This window comes from Diabrotica undecimpunctata, chromosome 3, assembly GCF_040954645.1.
Source record: "Diabrotica undecimpunctata isolate CICGRU chromosome 3, icDiaUnde3, whole genome shotgun sequence".
Lineage (NCBI taxonomy): Eukaryota > Metazoa > Arthropoda > Insecta > Coleoptera > Chrysomelidae > Diabrotica > Diabrotica undecimpunctata.
In genome coordinates, this window is record NC_092805.1 from 14011436 (window position 1) to 14036364 (window position 24929).

At 33.4% G+C, this 24929-nt stretch overlaps 1 protein-coding gene across 3 annotated transcripts in view; it reads left to right on the forward strand.

Moving 5' to 3' along the window:
• The window catches only part of LOC140436466 (breast cancer anti-estrogen resistance protein 3 homolog), a 293734-nt gene that overhangs the window by 34602 nt on the left and 234203 nt on the right, over window positions 1-24929 (forward strand). The window contains exon 1 of one of the 3 annotated variants that reach the window (XM_072525306.1): window positions 6784-7428. The exons of the other annotated variants lie outside the window; for them this stretch is intronic. The gene's annotated coding sequence lies outside the window, so the exon portion shown is untranslated. Of the gene's footprint in view, window positions 1-6783; window positions 7429-24929 lie in introns of those variants that run through there. 3 annotated transcript variants of the gene reach the window in all.

Consider the following 24929-nt stretch of genomic DNA (forward strand, 5'->3'; position numbering starts at 1 on the left):
GGCTTCAGACCAAATCGATGCACCATGGACAATCCTCTACTTTTTCAATCCACAATTGTGCATGCCCTATCCAACAAAAATGAAGTAATTGCAATCTCCCTTGACATCGAAAGCGCTTTTGACTCTATACCGATTTCTGTGATACTAAACAAACTAAATCAGATCAAGCTATCTGGTAATATATATTATTTTATAAAAAACTTTCACACAGACCGATCCTTTAAAGTAATTACTAACGGCAAAACATCCTCACATCATACAACCAAAAACTGTGTCCCACAAGGGTCTGTTCTAAGCAGCACACTATTTCTCTTTGGTATAAACGATTTATGTTCCTTCATAAATGATCCTATACAATATGGATATTCTGTCATGGAAAGGTCACATCCACCACAAACACTTTACTATAGAACACGGTAAATAAGATAAACAAATTACACAAATTACTTATCATCTATTATATGCGATGAAGCAATAAAAATAATAACTGAAAGAGTGATGAGTTAAAACAAGCGAAGTATTTTAGCATTTTAGTTGACTCTACTCCTGATGTATCTCACATTGACTAGCTAACACTTGTTGTCAGATATGTTCTACCTGATGGTTCTCCGTGTGAACTATTTTTCACATTTATACCCTCCGTTGGATACAAAGCAGAACAAATATTAAATGCTATACTAAAAGAATGGAATAGTTTTAATAAAAATATCAGTGATTCGACTCGATGGCAGTCCTACGATAATGCGGCAAATATGGCTGGTCTGTACAATAGCTTCCAAGCTAAGATAAAGGAGGTTACCCCTTAGCAATTTTTATACCCTGTGCTGTTCATTCACTAAATTTAGTTGGGACATGAGCAGCAGAGTCTTGCAGTGAAGTTTATAATTTTTTTATGATCTTTTAAGAATTATATGTTTTTTACAAGCTCAACAAAAAGAGGGAACGTTTGATAGACGAGATCGATAAAGGAAAAATACTACAAAGCTATCAACTACTCGGTGGACGATGCTTGCCAAAGCCTTAGGGAGTCATGAAATGAAATTTTATCCATTTTAACTTCCATAGAAAGTGACTCCACAGAAAAAGCCACTACAAAATGCAAAGCTGTAGAAATTCTTAAAAAGTTACAAAAAGTTGAGTCTTTATGGTTTGCTTTTGGAACAAAATTTTATGCCGCTTTAATAAAATATCTAAAAAGTACAGTCTTAGACAATAGATGTTCTAACTGTATGCGTCTCTAGTAGAATATTTCTCTTCTCAAAGAAATGGATTTTGATTAATGAATCACTTGCTCATAAAATTGTTGAAAATAAAATTACGAAAAAGACTGTAAAAGGATTCTTGAAAGAAACAAAAAAAATATGATGAGGAACGAGATGAAGATCATGAACTTGATGAGCGGAGAATATTTTAAAATAAATACTTTTTTAGTCATCATTGATCAGTTCATAGTTAAATTTAAAAGAAGATATAAGTTATTCAATGAGAATCAAGAATTTTCTAGCACAAATTGTAAAAACTGCAAGAAAGTAGAAGAAAACATTTTGAGATCAAAGGCTCAAAATCACATAGAAACTTATATCGATGATTACTGCCATTTTCAAACATACTGGGCAGTATACGGTAAGAAGTTTGAAGATAACTCGTTGATAGGTATTTTAACTTTCCTCAGGTAATATTCTCTTCAACATGTCTACCTAACTATCGACATAGTGTGACGAATGTGTCTTTCGATTCTGGTTACAAACTACTCTTGTGAAAGAAGTTTTCCTGGTTTAAAGAGTGTGAAAAACTATTTGAAATCAACCACTAATGAAGATAGATTGAACGTTTTGTCTATTTTGTGTATAGAATCTGAAATTGCTGCAAAGGTAGATTACAGCATAGTGACAGAAAACTTTGCTCAGATGAAGGCTCGGAAGAGGAAGACGAGGGACTTATTTCTACTACTATTCATTATATACTAAATAGCATGTAAAAAAATAATTGTAAAAAAAGGCAATTATATATACTACAATTTTTTAAAATTTTTATTGTATTTTATCCATGTTTAATGAATCCCTTTAATTAAGAGTTGAGTATTTTAGGATAATATACAAAAAAATCATATTAGTTAACTATTTCAAATGTATTAATCTAGGAATAGATATATAACTAGTTACGGAGATATTAAACAAGAAGTCCGACAACAATGCTTAAAAGCAAGTAAAGCGGCGGGATCTAATAATGACACAATCTGGAAAAACAAACACCTAAGATAAAACACAAAATCAAGAAAACGAGACGGATACTAGAAACAACAGAGATGAAAATACTCCGACGAATATCAGGGAAAAGACTGTTGGATAGGGAGAGAAGCGAAAAACGACAAAACGGAAACAGGAGTGAAACGAACACATTAGTAGAATGGCAGAGGATAAGATAGTACGAATAGCACGAGATAAGTCACCAATATTGGCAGACCAAGAAAAAGATGGTGCGACAATTTAAACAATTTAGGAGGCTAATATTGAAGAAGAAATCATACTGTCATTATTAATCTTAATATCTGGTGATAAACCTTGTATGCCGATACTTAACATTTCGCATACCTACTATATTTCTTCCTGTGGTTATTCCTTTCTTTGAATTGTTAATTACTATTCTAATTAAAAGCAATTACTTAGTAGGCAATATTAAACGCAAATATTGCACAAAGCAAATAAGGCTTATACTCATAAAAATTTTTTGGAACAATGACTTAATGTATGTATTAGATAAGGAGTCATATTCACAACATTTCTGTTTAATAATGATTTAGTTATAGTATTTTAACACTTCCAGTTTATTCATCATAAAATTATAAAAAAGGCAACGTATAATGACACCTCTTACTCAAAATAGATACCAGGAAATATCCGATTTCTTTAATCACTATAATAACTCTTATTATGTTATTACATTTAATATTCTTCAATATTTAACATAAATTGCAAAATAATAAAGCAGCATAAAATTTTGTTTGCAATATCAATAAGATATTCATAAATACATGAATTAAAAACGAATCAAGTTTTTTTTAGAACATCGGCGTCGCCCAGCGAAGAACAAAGAAACTTTTATTTTTTACAGGTTTTGAGCTCTATCGTATAATGATTTGATAATAAAAATATGCACTAATTGTGATCTTGCTATGGTACTGAGGGTACGAACCCCAATATGTTATGTATTATTTACTTTGTTGTATGAAATGGAAAGCTGGACACTAAAAATAAATCATGTTGTACGCATTTGAAATATGGTGCTACAGGCGTATGAAAATACCGTGGATTGAGAAGTCTTTTTAATGTCTAGCATATTACCAGAAGTGATAATTATGAAGTACTGAGACTTACCAAGCAAGAAACAATTAAGGGTAAAATAAGCATAGACCGAAGGAGGATTTCCTGGCTGAGAAACCTTCGAGACTGGTATAATTGCAGCTCAGTACATCTTTTTAGAGCGGCTAATATAATACGAATAGCTATGATGAAATAAATATCATAAATCAAATAAATATTATTAGAAAAGAATTCAAACCGAGAATCAACTATTGTAATGATAAGGAAGATAACTTACTTACCAACAAAGAGGATATCCTGTTACGATGGGTAAAGCACTTTCGGGAGTTGCTGGAAGGGGAACCTACTAACAATATAGAGCTGGAATACCGAAATGAGGAACTCGTGGAACCCCCCTCGGTAGATGAAGTCAAAATATCTATAAAAAAACTAAGGAACCACAAATCCCCAGGCAACGATGGCATCCCAGCAGAGTTATTTAAGCACGGTGGAGAGCAGCTCACCAAGGTAATGATAGAAATTGTTTGTTAAATTTGGTCTGAGGAGCAAATGCCTGAAGAATGGAGCTTAGCCTTAATTTGCCCGTTACACAAAAAGGGAAACCAACTGGAATGCAATAATTACCGCGGAATAACTCTCCCAAATATAGCATACACGCTATTGTCAGGCAGTATTGAATATCAGGCAGGATTCAGGCGTGGACGTTCAACCATTAACCAGATCTTTACACTACGACAGATCCTCGAAAAAGCGCAAGCGTTTAACATAGATATGTATCATATATCAAAATGGTTTTCCTTGACCACTTCAGGACTATTTCGAGCCGCGGTCAATAAAGTTAGAATTGCCATGCTACTAGCCAACAAGAAGAATGTTTTTATTTCCATTGAGTTTTAAGTATATCCTTGCATCATGTTATTATGAAGATTTCCTTTAGTTTAGTAATCTAGCTATAATTGGTTTCAAATGAGTGTAGAGTAATAAATCATGAAGTGTCATAAAATTTGCCTGAATTTCGGTGTCGTCATGGGCGTAGGCAAATGGACGGATGTCAACTTCGTCGTCAAAAATTGATGTACCTCAAAATATCATATTTTGGATATTTTGTGATAACCAATTTTATTTAATTTTTCGATTAACTTATTCTTCAAACTCGTATTCCATTATATGGTCATTAAAGCTAATTACATTTTTATTTATAAAAACAAATTCACTTCCTTACTGAACGAATAAAAGCATTAGAAGAAACTGATAAGGGTATGACGCACCTCCTAATATTACTAAGAACTAAAATAAATCAACATGAAGACTAATAACGCGTAATGAGGTTTTACTTACACTTTCATTATAATCCCTCTTTTATTTTATTATTATCATTCGACATTCGACATTCGAGTTAGTAATTGTTACTACACCAATTAAACGTACAGTAATATTGTGATATAGAACTAGTGAAAAAGTTATAAAATGGCGACATTTACTCCAAAGAAAAGAGGTGTAAAAAATTCTCCGCTATCTGTTAGTGAAAAAGTTATAATTTTAAATGTATATGATTGCATAAAACACGATCACCCTAGTTTGTCTGTGCAAGAAAGTGTTGAGCGATGTGCCCGAATGACTGGAATTGGACAGTCCACGATTTTTAAATTATTGCGAGAAAGAAAGATATCAGGCCAGTTAAGTCCATGCAAGAGAAAATCAGGAAGACCAATAAAAATCTTAGGTGAAGACACCAAACGTGACATTCGAAGAAAAGTTCATTCGTTTTATTTTAAAAAGGAAATACCCACCCTTGACAAAATACTAATGGAGATAAGCCAAGATAACGATATTCCTTTGATATCCAGAAAACTTTTATGGAAAACTTTAAAAAGTATGAATTTTTCCTGGGAAAAGCACAATCGAAAGGCACTATTACTGGAAAGTGATGAAATCATTTGCTGGAGACGAAAATATTTGAGAACTATAAAACAGTACCGCAGAGAGCACAAGAAATTTTTTTATCTTGATGAGACGTGGATAAACGAAGGTTATATAGTCCAAAAAATGTGGCAAGATAAAAATGTAACAAGTGCTCGCCAAGCTTTCATAGAAGGCCTTTCGACGGGTATTAAAGTGCCTTCGGGAAAAGGGAAGAGGCTTATAATTGCTCACATTGGAAGCGAAGAAGGATTTTTAAAAGAAGGTTTGTTAAGCTTTGAGTCGTGTCGGACGGGAGATTATCATGAGGACATGAATTCGGATGTCTTCGAAGACTACTTCGGGGAAATGTTAAAACTTCTTCCAGCTGATTCGGTCGTGGTTATGGATAATGCAAGCTACCATTCAAGGCGCATAGAGAAGGTACCAACTTCAGCTTGGAGAAAGCAAGAAATTATTAACTGGCTGTCAAATAAAGGTATTCAGTTTGAGACGAATTCAATAAAGAAGGAACTACTAGCCGTAGTAAAACAACATAAATCTCGCTTCATAAAATATGCCGTAGAAGATGTAGCAGAAAAGTATAAAGTAACTGTGCTACGCCTACCGCCATATCATTGCGAATTAAATCCCATAGAACTTATATGGGCACAAGTTAAAGGATATGTTGCAAGGCACAATACCACATTTAAAATGAAAGATGTCAAGGTATTGTTTGATCAAGCCATTATGGAAATCACATCAGAAAACTGGCAAAAAGCAATCCAGCATGTTTTAAAAGAGGAAGATAAAATGTGGGAACTGGACAACTTGGTCGATCAGGTGGTTGACCCTATAATTATAACACCAGGGGATGATGACAGTTCTTCGGATGAAGACTATAGTGATGTAGAATTGTATTAACGTATCCAGTAAAGTTTTTGTAGTTTTTGTGAATAAATTGATTTAAACTCCCCACAAGTGTTTCAATATGTAAAGTTCATTCGTGTGTGTTTGTGAGTATTTCCCGATTTCGGTTCGTATATATTTTATTGTTACATTTTATATTTTTTTAATAACACTGTTCTGCTGTATTACATTTTTATTTCCTTTAATATGATTTTTAAGAATGCATATTCTTTTGTCAATTAACCCACTAGCGCGCCTCTGGCTCAGTGTTTATCTGTCGATAACAATGGACTAATCCCTTAAAACAGGGTGATACCTACCTGCTCTTTATGAAACGACAGAATTTTGCAATGCGGACGGAATTTATTGACGGATTATTGACGGATTACCCTGTAGCGCTTTTGAATACTTCATGAGATTTTATTACTCTACACTCATTAGAAATAGATTATAGTTTTTAACCACACTGTGTTGCCCTCTTTAAATTAGTTTTAGAAGAGTTATTTATAATAGTAAACAAATCTCCTTCGATATAGTAGAGTATCAGTTAAATTACTATTGTTGTAATAGGTCGTTAATTTTTCCTTATCTTAGATAAGAAGTGTGTAAAGAACAGAAACGATATCACATACATTATGTTGTCATCCACGCCAGATTATCTTCGACTGGTTTTAGTCTAAAGTAGTTATATTACTAGCACATGTTCGGTGTTCTTTTAATTTAAGTACAGGGCGTTTCTGTAAAGCCATCTCCGATATCCGCCCTGAAGATAACACAGAATTATCAATCATCTACAGATCCAATTCCCTCGCATCAATCAATCAACAACAACAACCGCTGCCGTCCTTGCTACCATACGCTAATCCTAATACGTCACAAAAATTGAATAGTGTGTGCGCTTTTTAATTTTATGCGCTTTTCTACGTACCAGCCCGCAACAATGTGCTGCACAGTGTGTTTTGCTCGGTGTTATTCAAATGTTTGGCTATAGTCACGTTCCTTACCGCCACGATCGTAGTAGGTAAAGAAATTCATTCACAAGCGACGAATTTCAAGAATTTTAAGTGGAAGGAGGGCAGTAAATGTTCTCAAAGGCACTTATTTTAAACAAGGGTCAGAGGGTGGTTCAGTGACTTTGATTTTTCAAAAGGTTTTGTTAGTGACCGTGCGACCTCGCGGGGTGAGTAGTGCTGTGAAATTTGTGCCGCATAGGGGGTGTAAAAATTATAAAAATTTGGTGATAGTGTGTTTAAATGGTTGTTTAGGTTGGATTTTAAACAAATTTGGAACATTTTAAAAGGTAGGTGAAGTTTAACGGTTTTCTAAAAGTTTTGTATTTATGAATTTGCAGCATTTTCGATATAGTTTAATTTTTCACAATTTGGTATAAAGAGATTGTTCCATTCATAGCAAACTTATGTAAATATTTATTGACTATTTGAAATATAATAATTATCATAATTTTTGTTCTTCATTTACTCGAAACATTTCAAATTTCCATTTTTTGGTTTAAAATAAATGCAGATTTTTACAACTATTTTTATTGACAATTAACAATGGTTATTTTAAAATTATGCATTCACTATGGACTATGGTAAATGTTAATGTTTTATGTTTTTGATGATAAAACAATTGTTGATGTAGCCGAAATACGATAGACCAATCATTAAAAATAATATAGCATACATTTATTCGTAATAAACATTTTATAGTTTAAGATTTCGTTTCCGTTAGAATATATTTTTGACATGTTTAAAATGTCTAATTTCTGGCTCTAGGCTTTTAATTTAATATAATATTGGTGTTTTGGTCATGAAGAGGTATGATCAACTAGAATTTCTGCATCAATGGTTTCCTAAAATATAAAACACTCATTCTTCTTCTTAATGTCTTTAAAACCGTATATATTATTTCGATTAAATTAAATTTCTGATGATCTACTTCTATAAAAGATGTGTTTTATAAATGTGTAGGTATTGTTTGTGAATTGTTGTATCGTATATGTCTATCTAAAGTCTTTTATTCGTCCAGTATTGGACTTGACCTCCCCTTACTGTTTACATTTTCCTATTTCCTTGGTTATGCTTGTTGATCTTGTTCCTACATGTTCTCTGGTACCACCTGTCCATCTTTTGTGCAGTCTCCCTCTTCCATGTTTGTATTCTTATAGTATGACGTGAATAATTTGTTCGTTTCATCTACCATCTTTCTATTTACTAGTCATTGCTTTCCTTGTCTTTTAGTTTTATGTGCAGTATCTGCTTTTCTATGTCAGTGTCCATGTTTGTACTTCGTGTTAGCTTTATCATGTCAATGTTTGATGTGGATCTTGGGCTGACGGCTCATCGATCCATATTTCTCTGAGAACGACATGGCCTAGGTTATCACCGTTAACGGAGAGCGCTATAGGTCGATTAGTACCAACTTCTTTTAGTTTGAACTGGATGGTATGGAAACCAATGACATGTGAGTTCAACTACACAGCTCATGGCGCATTGAACATTCTGCATGAGCGATTTGAGAGCATATTCATTACACGTGGACGTGATATGAATTGGTCACCGAGATCGACGGTTTTACCCCGTTAGGCCATTTCTTGTGGGGTTTTCTTAACTCGCAGGTGATCGATCAAATTCAGCCTGATTTACGGCTCCAGAGTCATGGTAAAATTGAACATTTGAACCATGTTGTATTATTTACATAATGGCATCGAGAGAGCTTTGAAACGAAAAAAAAACTTCGATGATTTTAGACACGTTTTTTTATTTAAATTTAAATAAAAAAGCGCTTAATTAAAACCCTGCAGTAATGGTCGTTTCAACAATGTATCGTAGACTATTTAAACTTACCTTTTCTCAGAAATCACAATTTTAGCTTCTGCTATGTTATATTTATTTTATATTTAAAGCATATCTAAGTCTATGAATAACTTTTTTTATCGTTCATTGCACCCGTCTATGATTTTTAAAAGGATCGATTATTTTTTGGTATGAGATAGATAAGTAAAAATACGTACAATCACTGTTCTTTTATCATAAATCTTTATATCTTTTGGTGTATATGTCAATTGTATGGAAAACAGATAGCAGAAGAAATTATGCTCCTCCAGTTATGATCCTCTGTCAGAAACAATTTTTATGTTATAATATAATAAAAATTAAACGTATTTTGTCCTAATACTATGTACACTTCAAAAAATTTTAATCTTCTTTTTTCTTTCCAAGGTTCCGCTTCTGTAACGCTTGCTTTGGGGAACCACATCCTCTTCGGGTACCTAATTCTCTTTGTTTTGGATTCCTGGATATTTTTTTCTGTAGCTACTATATTCGGCACCGTACCTACTTCCCTGACTGAAGAATCTTAACATCTCAGAATTCTTATGCGTGTATTGATACTTAAAGATAAGTTACAATACTTAAGAGTTTTTATTTCGTAGTTGTGATCCCAAGTATCCTTAATGTTGCAGCGCAAATAGCATATTTTAGACCATATTTGTTACATGTTTCTACAACGTTATCCATCTTCCTTTGGAGTCCCTGTTCACTATCTGCCAGCAACACTGTATCGTCTGCATATCTAATATTGTTTATAAGTTGGCCATTTACAGCAATCTCATCTTCTGATTCGTTCAAGACCACTTTAAATATGTTTTCAGAGTATATGTTAAATATAACCGGTGACCATATGCAACCCTATCTAACTCGTTTTTCGACTGTGAAGATCACGGACTGTTCATTTGAAGTCCAAGTGACTCAGAGAGCTATGGAACGAAGAATGCTTAACATAAAACTTAGTGATCGCAAGTCCCATGAGGAAATAAGAAGACGATCAAAAGTTACAGATGTACCTAGTCCAAAAGTTACCATGTTAAAATGGAACTGCCAGGACACATAGAAAAAATGGAAGACAACCGTCGGACGAAGCAGATTATTGAATGGCGACCAAGAGCAAACAAGAGAAGTGGAGGCAGACCTCAAACCAGATGGACTAATGACATCAAGCGAATGGCTTGTCACGAATGAATGCAAAAAACAACAAATAGAAATGAATGGACACACCTAAGGGAGGCTTATATCCGACGATGGATGGAATAGCTGTTGATGATGATGATTATCCTTGTAGGTTCGTCTGGTCCGAAAATCAACCTGTTCCTATCCTCGCAGTGTCTCAGTAGTCGTTCTCCTGAATATCCTATATCGGTACAGCCCCATGCGCAGCGCCATGTGTGATGTGAATTGAAGTCTCCTGCTAGTCTACGGTTTCTGCGGTGTTCATCATTGCGTTAATTTCTTTTAGAGCTAGACTGTCGATGCCTCTCCTTCTTCTTCTTGTAGTGGCTATCCGTTTCGGATGTTGGCGACCATCATGGTAATCTGTATTTTGCAAACTGCTGCTCTGAAAAGATTTGTGGTTGTTGTGTTGAACCACGTACGTAGATTTTTCAGCCAGGAAATTCTTCGCTTTTCTGGTCTTCGTTTTCCTTCTACTTTTCCTTGTAGAATTAATTGCAGCAACCCATATCTTTCGCTGTTCCTCATTATGTGACCGACGTATTCGATTTTGGCTCTTTTTATTGTGGATAACAACTTCTTTCCTTTTTGTATTCTTAATGAAACGTCCTAGTTAGTATCGTGGTCGGTATAGGATATCTCCAGAATTCGACAATAACGCCACATTTCGAAAGCCACATTTCGGAAGTTTGTGATCATTGGCAGTTGCTTTTCGGTCATGTATGACGTTTCTGAGATGCAGATAACCTCCGGATTTTGTTTCATGACGTCCTATCGTAGTTCGTATAGTGTCAGTGAGGCTGTCAGTTGAGTTGTAAGATCTTCAGCCTTTTAAATGGCATTGTAAAGCTCTTCGTATTTTACGAATACCATTGCTTGTTTCGTAAATGAATTGGCCGTTAGAAGTTCTTCCTTCATTCCTTGTAGCAGTTGCAACTTTTTTTTCTACGTTTACTATTCTGTTAATTTCAGCCCATGCTTCTTTAATTTTTCTTGTACCGCTTGTTTAGCTTGTCTCTTGTTATGTTATGTCTATGTCCAATTATTTTATATGTCGGAACCTAGTCTTTCAGCCACTCTCGTCAGTTGCCTTCATTGGATATTACATAATAAAAAAGGATGAGCCCTATAATATCGTTCTGAATTTTCTTGGAGAGTTTGAGATGTAATGAGGTCTATGTGCGATTGTTTGCGGGTATGGAAATCTGTGTTTCAATTTACCGCCGAGTAAAATGAAATGTGTGGCCGGTCTGTTGTATTTTGGCAAATAGACCAAGTTGTATGTGATGATACTGTTAGCAGATACTATTGAAAAAAAAGATTGATACCTTACTTAGGCAATATTCATCGATTGCATAAAAACTCTCAAAAATTGTATTCATTCGTTCAAAATTTAGGAACAAACTGCTGTGAAGAAGAAACAAATCTACTAATACTACGAAGTTAAAAAATACGCCCATCGTACTCTTTGCTTGTCACCTTTAACTTTTTTTATAGAGAATGTCTACTTCAATATCACCTTACACAACAAAACTTTGTATATAAAACACATACTCTTCAACATAAATAGCTTCTTTTACTGTAAATTCTTGTTTAGAAATTCTTCGCTGTTTGCTTACAAACAAGTTTAACTGCCAAATTATACTTTTGTTGTTATTAATGGAACATTCTCTTATTTTATACCAACTAGTTTACATTATTGAGGTTTTGAATTTGCTGTTACTGCTTATGTTCACCAGTTTATATATGATTTTTTTTAAAGGTTAAAGTACGTTTATTGACGTTTCAATTTCCACTTCGGAAATCGTTCTCAAAATACAGAACGATTTCCGAAGTGGAAATTGAAACGAAATGATTTATATTTACATTTGTATAATAATATAAGAAATAAAGCTATAATCTAAAAGAATTGAAAAGTATCGCATTGTTGGCAATTTAGTAGCCATATTTTTGTTTGGAGAAAGTTGTATAATTCTACGAAATGTAGAGATACAAGAGTTTTGTCAATATTTGTTTATTTTGTGTTAAATTACAATACAAGTGATATCAAAAACAAACAATTATGTTCCCAATTTGTTCAAATGTGTAGCTATTATATACAAATATCAATTTTTGTACTGAATTTCCAAAGGTGTAGGTATAGTTTGTAGTGCACTTCAGATTCAGTTTTTGTTATCCTAGAGAACAGTGTGGATTTTACGTAAAAAGTGGCCAAAACTAGAAATTTCAAAAACTAGCATTTTGCTAGATTTGTGTCCCTAAACCATGTAGTTCTATGTGACGTCATGTGGTATCACCCCCACCCCATAAGTCTTACCAAACAAATTTTACAGCGCTCGCTTCGTAACATGTTTTGGCTACGTTTAGTTGTGAGATTTTACTACACTTTTTTGTAAGATTTGGTATTTTTTTATTTTTATAAATCAAGATTCAAGTGATTTTTGCGAAAGGGGCAGTTATGAATAATTCGTGAAGTCCCTTATGTCTCCTATGTTATGAGTAAAGGGCGAATTATATGTATGAAGATATGTACATATTATATATGTAAAGATTTTTTAAAATATATGTAAGCATTCTTCGAAAATAAGTAATAAATAAATTAAAGCAATAATTTTATAAAATGAGATAAATATTATATATACCTACAAACAATTTAATTTACAACTAAATATTTTTCAAAATTTTCTAGGGTAAAGGCTTGTCTTTTATCAGAAAACATGTGTTTATATAAAAAGAAGCTTCGCTCCTACTGAGGTAATTGGGGCATATTTTAATTTTGGCAACATGTTTCCATCAATACACGTTTCTATGTCAAAATGGTCTCTAAAAATGTATGACTTCATTATTTTCTAAAACCTGCTTGTATGTACAGCGTTAACAGGCCTTTTAGGCCCATTGCTGGATGGATAATTTCTATCGTTTTCTATTCTTAGCTAACAGCTTCCAATCTCTGATTCCCATCTTTCTGACATCTTCCATCATTACATCTCTCCATTTCTTTCTTGGTCTTCCTCTCTTTTTTTTTGCCCTCAGGTACTCTCCAAGCAATATTCTTGACTAGTCTATTACCTTGCATTCTTTCTAGATGACCGAGCCATTCTAGTCTACGTTTTTTCACCACTTTTGTTATTGTAGGGTTAGCATACAAATGATACACTTCTGCATTAGTTCGTCTTCTCCATTCTCCCTCTACTACTTTTCTATCAAATATTCTGCGAAGTATCTTTCTTTCCCATGCTTCCAATGTGTTCTGTACGGTTTTGTTCATAGTCCATGTCTCGGCAGCGTTGTCTCCATTGTGGGTCTAATTATAGTTTTGTATAGTCTTATTTTTGTATTACGAGATATATCTTTGGCCGTAATTATTTTGCTCATGGCCCAGCACACCTGTTGCTCTTGGTCAGTCTCAGGTTGATTTCATTTTCTTCCTTACATGTCTGATCAATAAGAGTACCTAAGTACATATATTCATCCACCTTCTCGAATTCTACAACTGATCCATTCTCCACCTCCAATTTAAAGGATCATCATCACCGTACATGGAGAGATCTCCATGTACTTCGATTTATTAATATTAACTTTCAGTCCCATTTTAGAGCTTTCCTGAATCAGTCTTTTTGTTACTACAATTTTTTCTAGAACTATATTGAATAGCAATGTAGACAACGGGTCTCCTTGGCGAACACCTTTTTTCACTTCGAATTCTTCTGAGACTGTACCGTTGCATCTCACAGCACAAATGGTTTGTCTAATTGTCATTTTTACCAATATTATTATCTTATTATTTTTTCTGGCACTTGGAATTCGTTTAGTGTTTCTATTAACTTGTTTCTATCTATTGTATCGTAGGCAGCTTTGTATCAATGAAAAGTACTTGTGCTGAAATGTTGTATTCATAGCAATTGATCAGGATTTGTTTTAGCATAAAAATTTGATCGGTTGTTGATCTTCCTTTCCGAAATCCTCCCTGGTATTCTCCTAGTTTCTTCTCTATATATATTTCTAATCGTTTTTTAATTAGTATGGCTAGTACTTTATACATTACTTCTAATAAGGATATTCCTCTATAGTTTGCGTATTCAGTTCTATCTCCCTTTTTGTGTATAGGAATTATAATCGACTTATTCCATTCTTGAGGCATTTCTTCGGCATCCCATACTTCTAGTATTAGCTCACCAAGTTTGTTTATTAAGACTTCTCCTCCATATTTTATGTTCTCTGCCACAATGCCGCTCTCCCCGGGACTTTTTTGTTTTTCATATCTTTTATTATTTCTTCAATTTCTTCTCTTGTGGGCTTTGGTATTTCTTCTATTACTATTTGAGGTCTAGGAACATAACAATTTTTTTCAGTAGTCACTTCTTCATTTAGTATCTCTTCGAAATATTCTTTCCACCTTTCACATATTTGGTCTTCATCCACTATCAGGTTTCCTTGTTTATCTTTTACATTCATCGTTCTTCCCTGGTACCCAGTTTTAATGTATTTTACTTCTTTATAAAAATTTTTTATTTAATTTTTCTTGTAATTTTCTTCAATGCGCTTAATTTTATTATCCATATACTTTTGTTTCCGCTCCCTTAGGATTCTCTTTACTTTTTTTCGTTGTACGGCATACCTTTCTAGGTCGTCTTGTTTTTGCGAACGTAAACTTTTTAATCTCAAATCTGATCTTTTTTTTTAACTCTGTTCTGCATTCGTCATTGAACCAGTGGTTTTTTCTAAATCTTTTTGTTCTTGGTATGTTCTTCGACGTAGCTTCCTTTATAGTGTTTGCCATTTTCAAGAACTTCTGTTGTATGTTACTCACAGTAGTACTATCTTGTTTGGCGTAGGTTTCTTGTATATCCTTTTGATAGTCCTGCTCTACCTCAAATTTATCGCAGTTTTTCAAAGTTAAATTTACGTAAATTCACGTTACCTGCTTAAGCTTTCCCAAAACTTTTGTACCAATGTCATCTTTTACTTTTTGGCATTCCTTCCTAAGATTTTCAATTAGTTCCACAGAATCAACTAGAAGTTGCGAGTTCTTTTCTAGTAATGTAATTGTTTCCGGGATAAAACTATAAGTAATTTCTTTTAATAAATATCAGACTTTTATGCATCTCCTTATTATCGATAACTGCTTTTGATGATATGACAGCCTGTGAAGAATCTGATATGTCGTTTATTGCGTTCTTTATTCTATTATAATTTTCAGCGTAAAAAATTGGGAAGGTAGCGGTACGTCGCGAAGCCTCTCTTTGTATAATTGAACTAGCACTTCTTTACATTGCCAGTTAATTCGTTCACAAGAGGAAATTGGGCTCTGATAATCTCTGCAACTCTGTTAACCCCATGAGATAAACAAGTAATATGAAAAAGATTCTGATAAAATATTTTTAAATTTTGCTCCACCTTAACCATATATGGGGCAGCATCCGCTAAGAAAATCACAAATTTATTTAATGGAATGGCATCTGGCAAAAAAAAAGTTTGTCAAATTGTTGGCTTTTTCAAGTTGTTTTGAAGATATTAAGAATGAGTTTCCTGGACCATGTTCCTCTAGTGCGCCAATTAGCAAATGAACAATATATCTTCCACAGGCGTCTGTAGTTTCGTCCACAATAACATAAAAGTAATTATCACGTATGACTTCCCGTATTTGGATGATTTTTGATTTATATATAGAGTCGACACATGATCTCCTCAACGTGGATTCATCCGGGATATTAAACTTGCAATATTTTTCCAAAAACGATCTTAGATTAACGTTATTCAATTTTTTTAATCGAATATTAGAAGCAACCATCGAGTTAGGAAGCAACCATTGCCTTGCATAGATCTTCATTAAATTGTGTTTTATCGTTTTATCGTAATGAACTCGAATTAAAACAGTTTTTCAATGATTGTTGACTTTTTTCCCATTTCTAATCCTTTTTATATTTGCAGTATGTTTGGCTGTTTTGACATGCTGATGCACGTGAAATTTTTTATCGACGTTAATCTGAAGCAAGGACAAATTGAATAAATATTTAGAGTGATGTATGTTTAATAAATACGCGAATTAAAAATAAACGAAATGCAAACTTTTGTTTCATTAAAAGTTACTTACAATTTTTGAACATACCGTGCAGAACACATTTTCAGCTTCCATTTGAAGTTCTGCGTACGAAGTCTGCTTGAAGTTTAGGTGGGTGTACGATCGACGACAGCGTTTGTCATCGCCACGATTCGTTCCGGGAGCTGTAAGTCTATTTAAATTATAAATGAAAAATAAAAAAATAGTTCATTTTATGATTAATTTTGGTTAATGGCCAGGCCTCACATTCAAGTCGGTCAACTCAATTTGCGGAGATTAGGAATTGTTAAGAGCTCAGGTAAATAATACCTAGAAATAAACGGACAGGCCCTGCATAATTACATCTTAATGGTTTTCGGGTATTCCATTGCAGAGTAAAGTGACGAAAATATGTAAATATATGAACTTATTTACCACTATATGCACTATTTTCAAAAAATCTATAAATATTTAACAGGAGAATTTTACTGTCATCATTGTTTGCTATTCTTTTCCAAGACAAATCACATGCTATGATTTTTTCTGACGGATATTCTTAAGTTAAAGTTGATTTCATATAATCAAATGAACTATCTTACAATAAAGTCGTTCCAGGAACGCAACTCAGCAATATTGGCAATATCATTTTAAAGTCGGCTACTTTAAAATGTATAATATGTGTCTGAATTGTCAATATAAATGAGTCAGATAAAATTAATTTATTAGAAGAATTTTTCACCAAGTAACGAAAAACAAAATTTGTTTAATTTATTAATGTTTGGTATTTTGGGAAAAATTTCTGTGAAAAAAAGTAAAAATCGAAACGTCAAATAAACTTAATTTTAAAGTAAAATTGTGGCTTATTCCCAACAAAAATAGTAAACTGATCTTTGAGCTATAACGTTAAAAACAATCAACGGCTCTCTGGTTCCTAGTCCGTTTCGGACGCCAACTGACTATCATCTATTCCTTCTTCCACTTTTTAAGCGAGCATTTAGCTTTGCATCATATCACTGTAAATTATTCTAAATATACAGGGTGAGTCATGAGGAACTTTACATACTTCTACCATATGTAGAGTCCCTCAGGGAGCATATCATGTGGCCACTAAAAAATGTCAACTCCTCTTCTTTATTAATTAACAGGGTGATTTGTGTAATTGACCATTTATTTCATTTTACTGCAGTGTTTATACGGCTCATTTGATTTTTTTAATTTTTGCATGATACAGTACACTACTATCAAGCATTCGACTGGTATTAGCTAAACTAAAAAATTCCAGGACTGGCTTTGGAAAAATTAATTTAGGGATTCGTATTAAATATTACACCCTGTATAAATTTTTTTTAAAATGCAATAAGTGATTTTCTAACTACTTAATTAGCCAATGAAAACGACATATGCGACAATGTTGTCGCACTTTTATTAAATTTTTATCTTACCAAAAATAGAACAACCATAATGAAGTATCTAATTATAAGGTAATTAATTTAAACAAATGTTATAAATTTCAAACATTTTAATTAAAATGAGTTCCTACAACATAATCTAATACGTAGAAAATTAACATCTTTACTGTCACTTTGTATTATCTCTATGATAGAATCAATTGTTTTTCAATTTTAAATTTTTACTCATAGATCGTATTGGGGCATTATTTTCGATAAATAATAAATTAAATTGATTAAAAAGTCAAACCTCTTGTATGTGTTAGTTTTTGTTGATTGTAAATGATTAAAATTTTATGTCAAATAATAATACATTGCATCAACTGTACTAAATAAAAATAAATCTAAAAAAAGTATAAAATCAAGGTTGGCGTTGACCGTTTGACGTTTCTTGATATTTTATACCCATTGTCATTATTGTCATTATCAATTGTTATTTATGTGTACAAGAATACATATTTCTTCTGTCATATCTACGTTAAGTACATTGTGTTAGTTTCTTTCAAAATGCCACATCAGTTTTCGACCACAGAATATGCAGACATAATATTTGTTTATGGATTCTGTAATGGGAATGGTAGGGCTGCTAGTAGAGAATATCGCAGGAGATTTCCTAATCGTCGAACTCCCAGTAATCCAACATTTGGGTCAGTTTTTAATTATTTGCGAGAAAATGGCACTTTTCCTAGTGGAACAACAGAGCGACATGTAGATGAAGCGCAGGAAGATGACATTATGGACGCTGTTACTATGAACCCTACAATAAGCACTAGACAAGTAAGTCGAGAACTCAATGTTACTCAATCAAAAGTAAGTAGAGTCTTACAAAAAAATAATCTATACCCATATCACATTCAAATGGTTCAGCGACTACATGCTGGAGATGAGATCGATAGGTTGGAATTTTGTAGATGGATTAACAATAATCGACCAACGCTATACAGGACACTATTTACAGATGAAGCCCAATTTACCAGAGACGGGATAAATAATTCACGAAATTCACATGTGTGGGCAGAAGAAAATCCCCATGCTATTCGAGAACGTCGTTCTCAGTTAAGGTTTTCGGTTAACGTGTGGATTGGTGTCATAAATAACCAATTAGTAGGTCCTCACTTTTTTGATGGTCCTTTAACAGGGCAAGTCTATTTGAACTTTCTACAAAATATTTTGCCGAATTTGCTTGCCAACGCGAACGTTGCTATCCGAGGGATGTATTTTCAGCATGATGAGGCACCCCCACACTTTTTACTGGCAGTGAGACAACATCTCAATAATGTTTATGGCAACAGGTGGATAGGACGTGCAGGTCCTATTTCGTGGCCTTCAAGATCCCCTGATTTCAATCCCGTTGATGACCATATTTGGGGACGATTGAAGCAACTAGTTTACGCAGTGAATATTAATAACCGACAACAATTAATTGATAGAATTATACATTGTTGTAATACTATTAGAAACGATCCCCAGAGTATCCGTAATTCAATACGTCAATTAACAATTCGGCAACAAAAATGTGTACAGGCTGCAGGGTTCCAGTTCGAAAATCTATTTTGAATTATTTTTATTTTGTTACCATTATTGTATCTTTTCCAGTTCTAATTTATGGGTTTATCATAACTATGTACATATTTTTAGTTTTTTTTTAATTGTTCTTCGTTATTGTTAGTAGTTACTGTTTTTTGTTGTGCAGTGCCTCAGTTTATCATTTCAATTAAAATGTTTGAAATTTATAACATTTGTTTAAATTAATTACCTTATAATTTGATACTTCATTATGGTTGTTCTATTTTTGGTAAGATTTGATCGTTCACTAAAAATTTAATAAAAGTGCGACAACATTGTCGCATATGTCGTTTTCATTGGCTATTTATGTAGTTTGAAAATCACTTATTGCATTTTAAAAAAAATATATACAGGGTGTAATATTTATTACGAATCCCTAAATTAATTTTTCCAAAGCCAGTCCTGGAATTTTTTAGTTTAGCTAATACCAGTCGAATGCTTGATACTAGTATACTGTATCATGCAAAAATTAAAAAAATCAAATGAGCCGTATAAACACTACAGTAAAATGAAATAAATGGTCAATTACACAAATCACCCTGTTAATTAATAAAGAAGAGGAGTTGACATTTTTTAGTGGCCACATGATATGCTCCCTGAGGGACTCTACATATGGTAGAAGTATGTAAAGTTCCTCATGACTCACCCTGTATTATTACTAGACGGTACTACCACACGGTAGTTACTAAATCAGATAACAAAGGTCTAGTTTCCTTCCAAGTAAAAACATTACACAAAAGCGTGTGAATTATAAAAACTTACTTTAATTATACTAAACCAACTGCATTCCAAGGTGTAACTGTTAACGTTTTCATTCGGAAGTAATTAACCTTGTCTAAGATTTCAAACATTAACTTTACCCAGTACACTGAGGACAAACAAATTCAATCGACAGATTTTGTTGCAATGTGTAGGTTTATATTAATGTTTATGTAGATTGTTTAAAACAACAACAAACTAATGAAATTTTCAGCGTAGGCTTGCATGGTCAGTCATCAATTTACGCGTGGTTTTCCGCGTTAGAACCGTGTCGATTTTGAATGTGCAGTATGGATCCAATTGTTCGTCAAATTTTGTAGATCATCTTGCCATTGTGTAGGTGTGTGTCTTCCTCTGTAGGTCTTCAGTCGGTTAACATGAATGTGCAATGGAGAAGATGAAAGCCAATCAATCACCAGGAGATCATGGAGTAGTTGTAGAATCGCTCAAGAATGGGGGCGAGACGAAATTTACACGTTTTTTCGTAAGATATCTTGATTTGGCTTTAAGTGTTTTAAAGTTAAGTAAGTTTTCGTCTGTATTATGTTTTTAAGTTTGTTAAAGGTATGTTTACAGCGCTTGTGCAATTTCACTATTCCACCAAGGTACAGGTTGTTTTTTTACAAGGTTTTGTCTGTCTTTTATAATAACGCTATTCGTCAAATAGAAGAACCCGTCGTTGGCCGATGGTCATTTTTTATACACTCTTAGACATAACTGCATCAATTGTGTTGACATGTTTTCTATTAATCTCGTAATCCATCAACTGAAATTTCCCGTTTTAATTTTATAAAAATGTTGGGGGACAAATTAGTAAAGCCTCAGCTTTTGCTGCGACTAAATAATCCAAAGATCAACCGTGTGTTACTAGGAACAATTAGAAGAATTTCTGGCTTTCAAGAACCACTCCCTCTCCAGATTGATCAAATTGATAACACCCAAAATAAATGCAAAAGGTACTATTTATGTCCTGGAAGTAAAGAAAAGTGGACATCCATTTCCTGCGGTTTATGTAAAAAGCCTTCTTCTTAAAGTGCCCTCTCCTCAATGGAGGTTGGCTACTACAATTTTAAAATCTTCTCTATCTTCAGCTGTTCTTATTAGCTGTTCAAAATTTAGCCCTGTCCATTGTCGGATGTTTCTGAGCCACGATAGTCTTTTCCTTCCTAGGCCTCTCTTTCCCTCGATTTTTCCTTTCACTATAAGTTGGACATATTGGTACTTATTATTTCTCAGTATGTGGCCTAGGTATGATGTTTTTCTAACTTTTACTGTGTTAAAAAGTTCTCTTTCCTTGCCTATTCTATGCAGCACTTCTTCGTGTGAGGTATGCGATGTCCATGAAATTTTGAGCATTCTCCGGTAGATCCACATTTCAAAGGCCTCCAATTTATTTACGGTTGATGTTTTTAGGGTCCACGTTTCAACTGCATATAGAAGAGTCGACCAGACGTAGCATTTTGATAAACGTAGTCGAATTTCGAGTTTCATTCGAGAATCACAAAGCAGTTTTTTTATTTTTTCGAAAGATTTTCTGGCCTGTTCTATTCTCGATCTTATATCTAGATCAGGATTTAGGCTGCTATCGATCCAACATCCCAGGTACTTAAATCTATTGACCTGTTCTAAAATGTGCCCATTTATTGTGCAAGGTTGAGGTACGTTTTGGTTTTTTCGGATTGACATCACTTTGGTTTTTTTAATGTTTATTTTCACACCAAATTGCTCACAGGTCGAGTTGGTCTTGTCGATGAGTCGTTGTAGACCTACGTCGGAATCCGCAATTAACACTGTATCATCGGCGTATCTGATACTGTTGATATTTACGCCATTCACCTTGACTCCATCCTTGGAATCCTCCAATGCTTCTTTAAATAGAAACTCGGAGTAAAGATTAAACAGCAGAGGCGACAGAACACATCCTTGTCTAACTCCCCTCCTAATTTCTACTTCTGCGGATGTGAAACCTTCGATCCTAACTCTGGCGTTTTGGTTCCAGTACAAGTTTTTTAAGAATTTGATGTCTTTTCCATCTAAACCGACTTCTTGCAAACGTTCTAATAGTAGGTCGTGTCTTACTCTATCAAATGCTTTTTCGAAGTCTATAAAGAATATAAATATATCTTTTTGTTGGTCGTAGCATTTTTGGGCGAGAACTAGTAAACTGAACAGGGCTTCTCTCGTTCCCATGCCGGCTCTGAATCCAAACTGATCGTCTCCGATGATTGTTTCGGCACTTTCTATAGATACGATTATGTACGATTTTTAGTAGGACTTTTACTGCATGACTCATAAGGCTTATCAGACTGAACTCATTGCAGTGTTGTGGGTTTGGCTTTTTTGGTAGTGGGATGAATATTGACTCCAGCCAATCTTGGGGTATTTTACCTGTATCATAAATGCGATTGAATAAAAGGACAAATATTTCGATATTTTCTTCGCTGATTAATTTTAACGTTTCTGGGTATATTCCGTCTGGACCTGGGCTTTTATTTGTTTTAAGATGATTAATTGCATTTATGATTTCAGATTTCAGAATTGTTGGCCCTTCGTTGTTATTTTCCAATCTTGGTTCTTCTCGTATGTCGTGAAAAAGAATTTTAATATAGTTTTCCCATTCTTTCAGGTTGTCGTTCTCTTGGTAGTCGATGTAAACTCTTTTACCTTTTTATGTAAATTAAAAAAATCGTGCCTTTGTTGTAGTTCTTCTATTTCTACGCATTTTGTTTCCAGCCATTTCTCTTTTGCTTCGGTTATTTTTTTTCGAATTATTCTATTTAGTCTTTAGTATTCTCCGTCCTTGTCATTTTTTCCTTTGGATTCTCTTCGTTTGTTCATTAATTGTAAAATCTTTTCTGTCATCCATTCCTGTTTGTTATTTCTAGGTGTTACTTTTAGATGTTTTTCCGTTACATTGTTCATTTGTTCTTTAATAGTTTTCCACAGAACGTTTATGTCATCGTACTCGCTAATTCTATTGTGGTCGATATTTCCTAAATTTTTGTTTAATATTTACTGTCTGATGTATGGTGTCGTTTTTCAATAATTGGATGTCTAATAGTTGGTGTTGAGGTTTTTTGTTTCTTTATTAGTTTCCATCTTGCGCGAACTTTTGCAACAACAGGATTATGATCGGAATTGATGTCAGTTCCAGGATATGTTTTTGCACTGATGATTGCATTGTGATATCTTTTGTTGACCAATATGTAATCTATTTGGTTACGGATTACTCTGTTTTCATTGTGTTGTGGTGAAGTCCAAGTGTGTAAAAAGCCAGTTTGTGATAAATGTTCAAAAAATATATGTAACGAATGCGCTCGTGAATGGCTTGCCATGTTTTAAATAGCACTTCATATTGCACTTTTTATTGTAAAGTATGTTGTTTGCAATGGAGTATTTTCATTGCCGAGTTGTTTTTGATTTGTTTAAATACATTTATTATTATGTAAATTTACATTTACAGTAATACATTTATTATATTGTAGTATACACACAGTAGTTGCAATTTTTTTTCTAAAAACATCTTTTTACAATATTATTCTTTTCTTGGTCACTTACATTGTAGAATTATTTCACCTCCCAGTTAAGGGATATAGGCGATATATTTTCATAGTTCAAAAGCATTGCTTAAATTAAAATTTTGAGTTTTTTTTTATTGATATCGGTTTGGTAAGAAGTCCAATTTGCATTCTTCATTTTCCAAGACTGATAGATTGGGAAATTAAGGGGGGAATGTGATCTAATGATACAGAAATTGGAAAGTGGTCAGTATTGCGGTGTTTCATGACAATGTAGTTGAGAATGATTGACTTCATAAGGATATATCGATGGCAGAAAATCACAGTTTCTTATCTTGTTTATGGCGTTTACTAGCTTCTACAATTTTTTTTTGCTGCATATTCTTCTACATTGTCGATTTGATTTTTTATGTTACAGTCGTATTTCTGATATTTCTATTACATATACTTCTTTTAGTATAGTCCTATTTTATATACCTATCTTTATATACTAGACAATTTTATATTTTAATCCTCACATTAAGAACTCTCGCATAATAATATGAATAGTAGAATCAACATGCAGGTATGTTAACGTTTTCTTTCTCTTTTTGTCAGAAATATTCATTATAAACTTACTTCTAAGAAACACAAACTTATAATTTTGCCACTGAAGCAAATCCAAGTTCCACAGCCGCGGAAAATGCATAATAACTCAATTTATTCATAATTGTCAAGTGTATAAAGACAACGTCCGCTGTTGACTATTCTAAGTTTGATACCATCGCTAAAATTACACCTTGCCTAACCTAATGTTTTGTCATCACGATTATCTCCTCTATCCACTGTAAATCAAATTGTTCTTGATAATAGCAAGAGTGAATTTTAAACACGGTTATATTGTGGTTTACACAATATTTCGTCATTAACTGAACACGAAATCAGGTGTGTTTTTTCGTATAAATTTAAAAATTCAATGTATAACTCAACATTTACAAAGTCGTAAACCAGTTAATTATAATTTATAATTAGAAGAACCAATTCTAAAAAATCTTACGAATTTTATTGAGCAATCAATTAAAAATCAATTTTAAACGATACAAAAAACTAATGTAATAAACAAACTTATGTATAATTGAGTATATTGCATTCTAAAAAATAGTTTTTTCCACATAGAAATGTACACCTTTCTATGACTTGAGCAAATATTCATATTCATACGTGAAGAAGGTCTATGTAGGTCCACATTGGTTTCTTTCGAAAATTTTCCCTGGAAAATATTTGCCACTTGAAGAACTGTGGCAAATCCCACATTTTTGTCAATGGTATTATTTTTTTTCTTACATGACGCATCAACCACGCAGGGTTATTAGCGTATATGGATTGTGATACAGAGTTATAACAACAATAGAATATTAACCATAGCAATACATAAATAGAAATAAACCTAAATCTATACAAAGTAAAATATTATATTTTTG